This window comes from Staurois parvus, unplaced genomic scaffold (genome assembly GCF_062004578.1).
Source record: "Staurois parvus isolate SC_StPar_1 unplaced genomic scaffold, SC_StPar_1.0 ptg000246l, whole genome shotgun sequence".
Lineage (NCBI taxonomy): Eukaryota > Metazoa > Chordata > Amphibia > Anura > Ranidae > Staurois > Staurois parvus.
This window is the reverse complement of record NW_028318042.1, coordinates 3,033,433-3,047,159: the sequence shown is the minus strand read 5'-3', so window position 1 is coordinate 3,047,159 and position 13,727 is coordinate 3,033,433. Positions and strand designations below refer to the sequence as shown.

The 13,727-nt window shown below is 43.6% G+C and overlaps 1 protein-coding gene across 2 annotated transcripts in view; it reads right to left on the bottom strand.

Annotated features, from left to right (window-relative positions):
* PTPRN (protein tyrosine phosphatase receptor type N) overlaps positions 1-13,727 on the bottom strand; it is a 179,680-nt gene that overhangs the window by 92,965 nt on the left and 72,988 nt on the right. The gene's annotated exons all lie outside the window — the stretch shown is intronic.

Sequence of the window (13,727 nt, the reverse complement as noted above, 5' to 3'; positions counted from 1 at the left end):
AGAAAAGAATTAGCGAAGGGCAGGCATGACTAGGCCCAGAGTGGGAAGGAAGACGTGTAAGGGGTTAATGATTGTTTAGAGTTGGTAAAGGATAGCTGGGGGATCTGGTTGGTAGAGGAGAGTGCAGGTGGAGTCTCCTGCACTTTAGGGTGGGGTGTTCTGGGGAGGGGCGTCAGTTGGAAGCTGGACGTGGGAGAGAGAGCTTCCCTCCCGCCCGCCCTGTTGGTGAATGTTGTGTTCCTCCTGGGGGGGGGGGGTTAATTTGGTTCCTGGGCGGTGGTTGGTCTTTGGAGGCGGGTCTTATCTTGGAGGTACAAAATGGTGTGGGACCCATCGTTGGTATGGTGTGCCCGGGAACATTCCCAGTTAACCGAGGTTTAACTGGAAGGTGGTGGTGCTGCACTGCGGACGGTATGGTTGTCTCCGAGCTGGTTGGTTGCGGCTGGAGGCCTAGTGGAATATGGTTGTCCGCAGGTGCATTTCGGATCGTTTTGGGGGTGCCTTCAAAGACCAACGACAACTCTTTATGTTTTCTGTTATAAGGAATGGTTGATGTGTTTAAACTTGATTTGTTAATAAAAGGCCGTGTTGGCCATTTTACTCCAAAATTGGTGTTATTTTTTCTGTAAGTATAGTAAGTAAAGGGGATTGGTATGGAAGGGTAAAGGGTAACGGTGGTGTAGTGGGGTCTGGATGAACCTATCTCGGGTGCACTAGTCATGTAATTTCAGCAAAATGGACTCGTCTGCTGCATAATATTTTCACTTTGATTTTCAGGGTGTCTTTGAATTCAGTCCTCTGTAGGTTGATCATTTTCATTTCCATCAAACGATGGGGAATCCTCATGTTCCTAACACATTACAGCGTCCATATCAGTGTAGATATCCAGCATATTTTCTTCATTGAGACCTAATTTGTTTTCAAAGTGTTCCTTTCATTTTTTTGAGCAGTGTATGTATATATATATATATATATATATATATATATATATATACACACACACACACTATATTGCTAAAAGTATTGGGACACCCCTCCAAATCATCAGATCCAGGTGTTTTAATCACCTCCATGGCCACAGGAGTATACAATCAAGCCCCTAGGCATGCAGACTGCTTCTACAAACATTTGTGAAAGAATGGGTCGCTCTCAGGAGCTCAGTGACTGCAAGCGTGGTCCCGTGATAGGTTGCCACTTGTGCAATGAGTCCATCCGTGACATTTCCTGGCTACTAAATATTCCACGCTCAACTGTTAGTGGGATTATAACAAAGTGGAAGCAACTGGGAACAACAGCAACTCAGCCACCAAGTGGTAGGTCAAATAATATGACAGAGCGGGGTCAGCACATGCCGAAGCGCACAGTGCACAGAAGTCACCAACTGTCTGCAGATTCAATAGCTAAAGACCTCCAAACTTTGTGTGGCCTTCAGATTAGCAAAACAACAGTGCATAGAGAGCTGCATGGAATGGGTTCCCATAGCTGAGCAGTTGCATCCAAGCCTTACATCACCAAGTGCAATGCAAAGCATTGGATGCTGTGGTGTAAAGCATGCCGCCACTGGACTCTAGGGCAGTTGAAACGTATTCTCTGGAGTGATCAATCACGCTTCTCTGTCTGGCAATCCGATGGACATGTCTGGGTTTGGCGGTTGCCAGGAGAACGATACTTGCCTGACTGCATTGTGCCAAGTGTAAAGTTTGGTGGAGGGGGGATTATGGTGTGGGGTTGCTTTTCAGGGTTGGGTTTGGCCCCTTAGTTCCAGTGAAGGGAACTCTTAAGGCATCAGCAAACCAAGACATTTTGGACAATTTCATGCTTCCAACTTTGTGGGAACAGTTTGGGGATCGCCTCTTCCTGTTCCAACAGGACTGTGCACCAGAGCACAAAACAAGGTCAATAAAAGACATGGAGGAGCCAGTTTGGGATAGAGGAACTTGACTGGCCTGCAGAGTCCTGACCTCAACCCCATAGAACACCTTTGGAATGAATTAGAGCAGAGACTGTGAGCCAGGCCTTCTCCTCCGACATCAGTGCCTGACCTTACAAAAGCACTTCTGGAAGAATGGTCCAACCTTCCCATAGACACCCTCCTAAACCTTGTGGACGGCCTTCCCAGAGGAGTTGCTGTTATAGCTGCAAAGGGCGGGGCCAACTCAATATTGAACCCTACGGACTAAGACTGGGATGCCATTAAAGTTCATGTACGTGTAAAGGCAGGCGGCCCAATACTTTTTTGCAATATAGTGTGTGTGTATGGATATATATATATTATATAATAATATATCCATATATTATTATATATATTATATATATATATATAATCTATATTAACTGGTTTAGCAATTAATATATATTAGTATATATTATGGATACATATTGGTATATATTTTGGATATTATGTTTTCAACATTATAAATATTCATTTTGAGCTTATTATATTACGTCTGTATGCAATGGAAGAATTTAGATAATTAAGAAATCTCAGTACAAATGACCTCAGCAAATGTCTGTAAGATATATAGATAAAAAAATGTCATAATTACTTAGGTAATACATTGCATTGTAAGTAACACTAGTCCCAGTTTATCTAACCAGTTCTGTGAAAAGAGCAACTATCTCTTAAGTTTATAACCTTCCGTCAAGCTGAATGTTAGAGGTCAACCCTTGACATGGCTTACCATCCATTCCTTATCCTACATTGCCCCCTTTAGGTCACTGGGATCATTTGGTAAAGAAAATGGACACCTTGAGTGACATCATATTTAGGTGAGATAAGCTTTGCCTGCCTATGTTTTTGGGTGATAAAAGTTAGGAGATAAAAGTTAGGAGCCCACCCCGGTACACGGCCTACAACCGTTGGAACAGGCTAGAAGGACAAAGGGGGACAAAGACAGGGGACAACAGATTATTATTATTATTATACAGTATTTATAAAGCGCCAATGGTTCGCTCAGCGCTGTACATTACAAAGGGGGACAGAACATGTGACAGAACAATACCAATACAATGCAAAACATGAGGGGATCGAGGGCCCTGCTCTTTCGAGCTTACAATCTAGGAGGGAGGGGATGGTGGTACAGGAGGAGATAGCTGTGGGGGATGGAGTGGTAGGAAGAGTGGAGGAGGTCGGCAAGTTAGCAGGGGGTGGGGTAGGCTTCCCTGAAGAGATGGGTTTTCAGGGTGCGAGCAAAGGAGAGTCGAGTAGGTGATAATCTGATGGGTTGGGGCAGGGAGTTCCAGAGGATGGGTGACACCCTGGAGAAGTCCTGGAGGCGGGCATGGGAGGAGGAGACCAGGGAACTAGAGAGAAGGAGGTCTTGTGAGGAGCGGAGTGTGCGTGCTGGGCGGTACTTGGATATTAGGTCAGTGATGTAGTTCGGGGCAGTATGGTGGACAGCTTTGTACGTCAGTGTTAGGATTTTGAATTTGATCCGTTGTACAATCGGAAGCCAGTGGAGGGATTGGCAGAGGGGGGTGGCGGAGACGGAGCGGTTGGAAAGGTGAATGAGTCTAGCAGCCGTATTCAGGATGGACTGAAGCGGGGATAGCCAGCGGCGAGGCAGGCCAGTGAGGAGGGAGTTGCAGTAGTCGAGTCGTGATATGATGAGGGAGTGGATGAGCTGTTTAGTGGTTTCTGGGGTTAGGAACGTGCGGATTTTGGCGATGTTGCGGAGGTGGAGTCTGCATGAGTTTGTTAAAGATTGGACTTGGGGCTGGAAGGATTGGTTGGACACACACAGAAGTGAGCTGACCTAAAGCTGACATTACCGATACTATAGAATCTATATTGTTAACGTATAACTTTATGGTTAGCATTGGGTTGATCTGAAATAATTTTAACTGCAGTAAAAATTATCTTTATTTCCATTTCTATGGGGGGAGGATTCTCTTAGGAATATCCCTGAAGCCGATTTCAGCTCGTAGGCAATGGTTTAGTTGGTGATATATAACAAAATAGACAACTTAGTGGAAATGTGTTGTTGACCGTATAGTTGTGTGTATGGTATTCTAAATTAGTCCATGCACAGTGAAAACTTTGAACTTTGAATATCTGGTTGCAGAGAGAGATCAGTTTGCATATCCTTTGTCATATTCTGCTGAGTAACTGCATTTTTTTTCAGACAGTTGGTCCTATTTCATTAATATTTGATAATACTTGCTGGTTTGAATTTGTAACCAAGATAATTGAACTGCTATTTTGATTTGATTATTATTTATCATCACCAATTTTTAATGACCATTTTGCACTGATTTTATTATTGGTAAATATAGGTATATATTTTTGCACATTATTGCTTTTTATTTCGTCTTCAAACTAGCGCAAATAAGAATTCGGGTTATCAGTTGATTTATGAAAATTAGTAGGGAATCGCCTTAATTCCAGATCCCTGCCTGTTTTTATAAATTATATACTGATTATTTTTTTCAGAGTTAATATTTGACAGAACCATGTTAGATGGACTGTAGGGTGTTTCTGCAAAAAGCCACAAAAATCACATTGGTGTGAACCAGGATTAAGGAGGTCTTTTTCTTACTGACCACCACTGTAAGGGGTACCTTCTTCCTATTGGCCACCACTGTAAGGGCGTGCTTTCTTCCTAATGACCACCAATGTAAGGGGGGCTTTCTTCCTACTGGCCACCATTTTAAGGGGGCTTTCTTCCTATTGACCCCTTCTGTAAGGAGGGCTTTCTTCCTACTGGCCACCACTGTAAGGGGGTCTTTCTTCCTACTGACCACCATTGTAAGGGGGGCTTTCTTCCTACTGACCACCACTGTAAGGGGGGCTTTCTTCTTACTGACCACCACTGTAAGGGGGGCTTTCTTCTTACTGACCACAAATGTAAGGGGGCATTCTTCTTACTGACCACCACTGTAAGGGGGGCTTTCTTCTTACTGATCACCACTGTAAAGGGGGCTTAATTCTTACTGACCACCAATGTAAGGGGAACTTTTGTCCTACTAGCCACTATTGTAAGGGGGGGGGCTTTCTTCCTACTGGCCACCACTGCAAGGGGGTCTTTGTTCCTACTGACCACATTGTAAGGGGGGCTTTCTTCTTACTGACCACCACTGTAAGGGGGGCTTTCTTCTTACTGACCATAAATGTAAGGGGGGCATTCTTCTTACTGACCAAAACTGTAAGGGGGCTTTCTTCTTACTGATCACCACTGTAAAGGGGGCTTAATTCTTACTGACCACCAATGTAAGGGGAGCTTTCATCATACTAGCCACCATTGTAAAGGGGGGCATTCTTCCTACTGGCCACCATTGTAAGGGGGGGATTTCTTCCTGCTAGCCACGGCTGTAAGGAGGGCTTTCTTCCTACTGACCACCAGTGTAAGGGGGGCTTTCTTCTTACTGACCACCAATGTAAGGGAGGCTTTCTTGTTACTGACCACCACTGTAAAGGGGGCTTTTTTCTTACTGACCACCAATGTAAGGGGGGCGTTCTTCCTACTAGCCACCATTGTAAGGGATGCTTTCTTCCTACTGACCACCACTGCAAGGGGGGTTTTCTTCCTACTGACCAGCAATGTAAGGAGCATTTCTCCCACTGACCCTTAATGAATTAGTTTTAGTAAGGGTACCCCAAGATTCAAATACTATTTTATGGGTTCCTCCGGGGTATAAGGGATGAGAAAGGTTCCTGCAGTGGGACCAAGCAAATTAAAACTGATCGATGTTTATTTCAGATTATTCCATACTACTAGACTTTTCACTTTTTACATAAGGCTGACATTTATTCTGGTTTATCTCTGTATTTTATGTTTTTATCATTTGTTAATATCAGAAAGATTATGATATATACACATCTGGGATTTGTACCCAAGTGTTTTGTTTTAATTTCAGTTTTAAGTCATGAATCACCGAATCGAGGAAGAAGGCTTTTCAAAGCTCTAATGCTACATTGTGTTCTCTGCGTAATTCAGAACACTCATTTGCAATGCTCTGGAATAATCACATAAAATTGCTGTAATTACCCTGATTTGATCATGTGACTTGTTTATGCCGTGCCTGTCATTTCTCAAGCAGAACAATGTGCATAGAAGAAACCTGCAGGATTGAGATCAGAAGAGAGCGGGCACCGGGCAGAAATCAGACATCCCAACCCCCTGATTATAATCTACAGATAAATTTAAATAATTTAGAAGAGTGATCCACCGAAAGATGACATTTCAGTTACAGGGAGATTCCAGCATGGTGTCAATAACATAACAATTGCCAAGGGTAATTCATATTATAGCAGGGGAAGATCAGGAAACATTGACTTGGGGGAGGCAAAAGACCACCAACTAGCCCATTCATTGCATGGACAGATTTCTATGGGCTAAAGAAAGTGTACCTATCATAGTGTGCCATGGTGCCTTATTGATTGGTGGATTTTGGGGGTTCTCAAAGGACATGGCTTATTGTGACACAATGTTTCACATCTTCAAGCATCAGCTTTCTTGCGGCGCTCCGCATAGTAGGTTGGTTAGCTTTCCATTGTGTACTGGTGACCAGAGGCGGACTGACAACTCATGGGGCCCCCGGGCAATAGGGGATCATTGGGCCCCTGTGTCCTCACCCACACTCAAACCACACCCGAAAAAAGACTATGAAAAAGGTACCAGGGGCATTTGATGGGGCCCCCTACTGACCCAGGGCCCTCGGGCAGTGCCCGAGTTCCCAAATGATCAGTCCGCCCCTGCTGGTGACATTAAGATGCACACAGTAGCGCATCGCAACAGATACAATTAGTGTGAAGGGGGCCTTAGGGCTCTTTCAGACAGGTGGTAATGCTTACTGCCCTCTAAAAAAGCGATCCACGATCAATCGCTTTTCAGAGAGTGGTAAAGCAGCAGCTAACAGGCATTCAGGAAGAGCTTTTACATTGTGGGACTGCGCTGCACCTGCAAGCCAAGCATTTGGTTCACATCTGCGGTGCAGTCCCAATGTTCTCCAAGGGCAAGTTTCTCAAATTCTGTAACCTGAGTTAAATTGCTGCATCACGGCCATGGCATGTGTACAGCCCTATCAGGCTGTATTGTCAGAAATCTGGTGGGTGATTGGGGGATAGGTAAATTAACGGCTCAGCCCCCAGTGTGAAAAGCCCCCTAGTGCTGGTTTACAGGTGACTGAGCTCTCTGCCACTGTGCAAAAGCTGATCCATCAGGGATATGTGACAAACTATCATGCTTGCTAATACAACAGTTCACTAATGACCTTTCTTCTAAGGCTCCGTTCACACTATGAACTGCCTATGGATTGCACAGGAATGTGCACCGCATTCCTGTGCAATTCACAGGTGATCCAGTTTGGTGCGATTTGAGCCCATTCATTTTGATTGGGGTCATATCTCAGCACACTGCACCAAACTCGTTCATGCACTAGTTTTGGAAACTCACATCAACCAGATCGCATGGTACTTCTGTACCGTGCAATCTGGTACAGGCAAACGCACTGAGTTTGCGACCAGTGTTTGGGCTGTTATTAGCATTGCACTAACACCCAGGGGTGGACTGACCATTTGAAAACTCAGGCACTGCCCGAGGGCCGGGGTCAGTAGGGGGCCCCATGAGATGCCCCTGGTACCTTTTTCATAGGCTTTTTTGAGTTTGGGCAAGGACACAGGGGCCCCATGATCTCCTATTGCCCGGGGGCCCCATGAGTTGTCAGTCCGCCCCTGCTAACACCTACTGCAGATCGCATGGGCAGTGCATTTTGAATGCAGTGCGGGAGATGCACACAGATCACGGGGTTTAATGCACCACGTTCTAGTGTGAACCGAGGTTTAGTCAACATCCAGATTAGGTGTACGTATAGCTAAAACCTTTCTTTTTAGTTTTGAATAAAGTAGGGAAGGGTTAAAACCCCCATCATGTTAGTTTTGCTCTCTCTGCCCTGTTATGGAGATTTGTCTTTGCTTCCTGTCCTGTAGACAAGAATATAGAGACATTTACCCTCGTAGACAGTTGTCACTAAAACAGGTGTCCACATACAAAAATTTCCCCTCTCTTCCTGTGTAGATGAAACTGTATCTTTCTGGATTTTACATCACTTCCTGTCCTGGTGGCAATGGCCATCAGAATGAATAGAGAGGGTGAATCTCCCCAGTGGGACTGTAAACAGTGATAAACACCTAGCAGGGCTTCTATAAATGGGATTTTTTTGTTACTAACTATAAAATCCCTTACTGTGAGGTCATTAATAGACATAGCTTCTTTTCATTCTTGACAAACAGGGTTTATAGCGCCACCTACAGGAGTAGGACACTGGTCAAGAATGAAGAGAAGCTGTGTCCATCAATAAATGTAGGAAAAACAAAGTTTTGGCTATACTTACACTTTAACACATTCACTATCCCCAGTGTTAGCCATACTTCAGCATATGCAGGTGGTTTTACACACACTCCCGGCTGCTGTGAAAGAATAAATCTGACAAGCTGATTGCCGGCTGTCAGATGGAAGCGATCCGATGGCTGTTCAACCACCAGATCACTGCCACATGCCGTAGATACACTGCCACCTCCCCCTGTGCATGCTGCCACTGTGTTTCCCAGACTCCACACTCCATTAGTTGACCTAGGACTGGCATGGTGGGTGCGGCCGGGCAGAGGGGAGGGAGATCGGCGAACATCCCCCTCCAACTAAGAACCCAGAAGCGACGTGTAAAACATCACTATCCCCAGTGTAAGCCATACTTCAGCATATGCAGGTGGTTTTACACACACTCCCGGTTGCTGTGAAAGAGGGAGGGAGATCGTGTAAAACATCACTACCAGTTTCTGGTGTCACTTTCTGGCTGGGAAAGAAGCTTATGGAGCGTGATCTGTGCTCCATCAGCTTCACTGCAGGACAGGTGAGACATCAGGAGTCCTACAGACCCACAATATCTCATTAAAGGGAACATGTCACCCAAAAAAAATCACACAGGGGACTTTTTGTCTACTATGTGATGTAAAATAAAGTTTTAATAAATAAAAAAAATGTTTGCCTGTCATATGGAAGAGATTAGGTGGCTGTACAGCCACCCCATCGCTTCCAAGTACTCCCGGAACATTTGCCCCCCGGAAACACTCCTGCTATGTTTTAGACCACTGATGTCTCAATAAAGGGAACATGTCTCAAAAAAACTCATAGTGGACTTTTTGTCCACTATGTGATGGAAAATAAGATTTTAATATTAAAACCTATTCAGCCATGTAGTTATCAGGTAAAAGGTCCATGATGTCCATGATTAAGTCCCAGGAGTGGGTCGAAACGCGTTGGTGCTTTGACTTCAGATGGAGCAAACTGAAGCTATTTTACATGATAACTACATGGCAGGATAGGTACCTTGAGGGTTAGGGACTGATGTGAATGTACAATATATATATAAAGCGTAAGCTATATAAATACTTGAAATAAATGATGATCATGATTAAGCCCTGGGGGGGGGTCGAAACACGCTGAGGCTTTGGCTTCAGATGAAGAGAGCTGAGGCTGTTTTTACCCAATAACTACATGGCAGGATAGGTGTGCAGCTGCTGGAATAACTTCTCATCCCTACAACTGAAATCCAATGAATGAAAGGGGTGGGTCAGGAACAGTCAGGCTGGAGAGGAAAGAGCTAGATGATACTGGACACCCGCTTTTGCCTTTCTGAAGGAAGAGATTAGGTGGCTGTATACCCGACTATTCGTTTCCAAGTACTCCCGGTACTTCTGCCCCCCGGAAACACCCTTTTCCTTGGCTCCATGCTTCCATCAGTGGACCTACGACTGGCAGGGTGGGTGTGGCCGGGTAGAGGGAAAGGAGATCAGCAAACATCCCCCTCCTACTAAGAACCCAGAAGCGACGTGTAAAACGTCACTTCCGATTTCTGGTGTCATTTTCTCTGACTGGTCTGGCTGGGAAAGAAGCTCATGGAGTGTGATCTGCACTTCATTAGCTCCATAGAGGGGCAAGTGAAACATCATGGGTCTATTAGACCCCTGATCTCATATTAAAAAGAACCTATTACCCCAAAAATCACATAGGGGACTTTTTATCTACTATGGGATTAAAACTATAATAATAATATAAAAGCTGTTGACTGTCAGATGGAAGGTGGCTGTACAGTCATCCAATCACTTCCAAGCACTCCTTGTGCTTTTGCCCCCAGTACACCCCCCGCTATGTTTTTCTGGTGCCATGCTCTCATTGCCGGACCTACAACTGCCATAGAAGAAGTGAGAGAGACCAGCGAATGTCCAATCACTGATCTCCCCTTTCTACTAAAAACCTTTTGGTGCCGTGTAAAACGTCGCTTCTGGGTCTTGTTGTCACTTTCCCTGGCGACTGTGGCAGACGCTAATGGAGTGTGTTCTGCACATCATTAGCTTCAAGGTGAATAAAGAGGACCTGTCACAAAAAAAAGTATCACATAGGGGACTTTTTGCTACCTATGTGATAAAAAATAAATTTTGCTGGAAAAAAAAAGTGTCAAAAATTAAATTTGCACCCAAGCACCCACAAAAAAATGTTGAGCTCCACTCAACCCCTTACATACATGTATGTATGAACATAAACACACTTGTCAGGGGCACCTATGCACAACAATGTCAATTGTTCTATGCATTACATATCTCCGTCCACACCAGGGAGAGAATCATTCTGGGACCAATATTTATGGTTACCTATAAACTGAAGACCTCTAGGGGCTTTTAAAGCTTGCCTATGGAAAAGTTAGGGTACCAAAGTTTGTTGTCATTTCATGGGTGCACACATTTAACCCCTTGCCCTCCAGAGCATTTACCCCCCTTTCCCGACCAGGCCATTTTTTGCGATACGGCGCTGTGTTACTTTAACTGACAATTGCGCGGTCATGCGGCGCTGCACCCAAATGAAATGTACATCCTTTTTTCCCCACAAACAGAGCTTTCTTTCGGTGGTATTTGATCACCTCTGCAGGGTTTTTTTTTTTGCACTATAAACAATAAAAGGCAATTTTGAAAAAAAAAACAATAATTTTGACTTTTTACTATAAAATATATCCAGTAAAAAAAATAAAAAATTAAAATTTGTCATAAATTTAGGCCAAAATGTATTCCGCTACATGTCTCTGCTAAACAAAATCCCAATAAAAAAGTTATAGTGGCTACAAATGGCTGTATATATATACTGGATTTTTTTTTCCTTTTAATACTAGCAATGGCCGCGATCAGCAGCTTATAGCGGGACTGTACTAATGGCACTGGGCAGGAAGGGGTTAACATATGGGGTGATCAAAGGGTTAACTGTGTACTGTGTTGTGTTTTAACTGACAATTACGTGGTCATGCAACGCTGCACCCAAATTAAATTTACGTCCTTTTTTCCCCACAAATAGAGCTTTCTGTCGGTGGTATTTGATCACCTCTGCAGGTTTTTATTTTTTATTTTGCGCTATAAACAAAAAAAGGACGACAATTTTGAAAAAAAAAACAATATTTTTGACTTTTTACTATAAAACATATTCAGTAAAAAAAAAAGGTTAAAAATCTAATTTCGTCATAAATTTAGGCCAAAATGTATTCCGCTACATGTCTCTGCTAGAAATAAATCCCAATACCAAGTTATAGTGGCTACAAATGGCTGTATATATACTGGATTTTGTCATTTTTTATTTTAATACTAGCAATGGCGTCGATCAACAACTTATAGTGGGACTGTACTAATGGCACTGGGCAGGAAGGGGTTAACATCTGGGGTGATCAAAGGGTTAACTGTGTGCTGTGTTGTGTTCAGGGGCGGACTGACAACTCATGGGGACCCTGGGCAATAGGGGATCATGGGGCCCCTGTGTCCTTGACCAAACTCAAAAAAGCCTATGAAAAAGGTACCAGGGGCAACTTATGGGGCCCCCTACTGACCCCGGGCCCTCGGGCAGTGCCTGAGTTTCGAAGTAGTCAGTCTGCCCTTGGTTGTGTTTTACATTATGTGTTGTGTGTGTTTTACTAGGTAGACAAGCTGCTTTGTATTGCTCTGCTGTATTTAGATTGTAAGCTCCCAGGATCAAGGCCCTCCTATCCCTCTTGTATTGAACTGTATTGTTGCTGTATTGTCTCCCGTTATATTGTAAAGCGCTGAGCAAACTGTTGGCGCCATATAAATCCTGTATAATAATAATAATATATAAATCCTGTGTAATAATAATAATATATAAATCCTGTATAATAATAATAATAATAATATATAAATCCTGTATAATAATAATAATATATAAATCCTGTATAATAATAATAATAATACAAAGCAACATGTTCGTGCTGATAGGGAAGAGATCTGTGTTGTTTACACACAGACCTCTTCCCTGTCACGGCTCCTCGGTGATTGCCGGGTGCCGGTGGGGAATCTCCAGCCGGGACCAGTGATCGACAGCTGTAGCTGTCAATGGCAGCACGCTCAGGGCAGCGCGCCCGCATGCGCCCCCACCCAGGAATGCAAATCATGTATATATACGTGATTTTGCACAGCCCTGCCGCCCTGTAGCAGTAGTTCTGCTATAGGGCAGTGGGGAATCAGTTAAAGGCCTGACATGTTGGGTATCTACTTGGTGCAAGTAAATAGATACTCATCTTTTACATTTTATTAAAAAAATGGGTAATATTTTGTGTTTTTGTGTTAAAATTAACTTTTGTCTATTGTATTGTATTGTTAAAATATTGTGGTTTATAAACTAATATCATATGACATAAAAATCTGGAACTATCACTATTTTATTATTTAGGGTCTCTGCTTCCAGAAAATAAACGTTTTGGGGGTTTTAAGTCATCTTCAGGCCTAAAATGATTTTTTTTTTAACATATGCGAAAAGGCTCTGGCAGTGAATGGGGGTTAAATATGATACAAGCACTACTGTGGATGTGGATGGCAAAGGCAGTATGTATCTAAAACAAATGTTTGCGGCATCTTATTCTGGTCTACAACTCTGCCTTGCCGTACAAATGCACTAAACTCAAAAACCAAAAATGTCATGTAATGAAGCTTACCAATCATTAGTTATGATGGCTGCATTCGTTTTCTTTTTTTAAGCGTTTTCACCCCTCTGTTTTCACTTGCTGATCTGGCCAATAACACATCTAAAGTATTAGAGTGCCCCCACTCATAATTAACCCTTTTACGCCGACCGTACACAAATATGCGGCCTCTCGGAGGCTGGGCCTTGACGCCGAGCGGCCACATATTTGCGTACCATTTGAAAACACATATGTGTTGAGAGCGTGTGCCCTGCACGCTCCCAGCACGTGTGTTGGTGTCTCACAGAAAGGTCCCGATCTCCCCTTGCGATCGGGACCTTTTCCGATCATGTGACTGACATGATATTGAATCACAGCGGTCACATGACCCTAAAACCCCGCCCCGCCTCCCGATGTCTGAAACCCCTTAAAGGGCCGGGAGGCTCTGGAATGAAGAGGTTAAGGAGCACAGGGGGCACAGCAGACAGTAGCATTGTGAATCTGGAAGGGGTGGGGGGGTTATTACATGTACTAGCAGATTTAAATACACTAACAAATTGAAGCCAAACTCCAGCTCACACTTTATCAGCAGTTACAGCAGTTTTTTTCTCTCTTATTGAAATAAAGTTTTTACATAAATAAATAGAACTGATCATTGTAAGTACCCATGCCAGTGACAAATGGTTTGTCTCATGTCTGTAAATGATACATCAGGCAGCTTGTTCTTTTGAAAAACAACAGACTTACTGGCTGGATAACCAGGTGAAAATAAGGGAAAGAAA